Genomic DNA, 552 nt, shown 5'->3' with positions numbered 1-552 from the left:
CACACAGCAAGAAAGCTTCCTATCAATCAAAAAATGTTAGAAAGAGAATTAGATCTAATCTCATCAAGTGGGCTTATTCAATTTCTGAAGTTAGATTGAAGATTGAGAAAGCTGGCCAGTAGTGCCTTTAGCAAATGCGTTCACGAGGTCGGTCCCCGATGGCTAAGAAGCTTGATCACTTTGTTGAATAAAGCAAGTTGACGTGATGATCGAATCTGGGTGAAGTGTCGCTACTTGGCCCAGCGTTATCGAGAAAAGATTTTGACGTACTCGGTTAGGTTTCCATCTAGGTCTTGGTCGGGGGCGACTTCCAAATTATGGTCTCATTCTTCCCTTCCCTTGATTCATGATCCTTGCAGCTTAATTAATCCCCCATGTGTCGGGACCTGAATCGTGGTGGTGCTCTTCTACAGCTTCTTCTACATAGGCTTCATAATTTCTGGAATTGAAAAAGGAAGCTTTTCCAAGCCCAAACAAGATCAAAAGAACTGATCTCTTTCTACAATAACAAAATAGTTATCTACTAGCCATGTTTTCTTTCTGTGATAATGC

Source organism: Nicotiana tomentosiformis, chromosome 5 (assembly GCF_000390325.3).
Source record: "Nicotiana tomentosiformis chromosome 5, ASM39032v3, whole genome shotgun sequence".
In the NCBI taxonomy this organism is placed as follows: Eukaryota; Viridiplantae; Streptophyta; class Magnoliopsida; order Solanales; family Solanaceae; genus Nicotiana; species Nicotiana tomentosiformis.
This window is presented reverse-complemented; position numbering follows the sequence as displayed.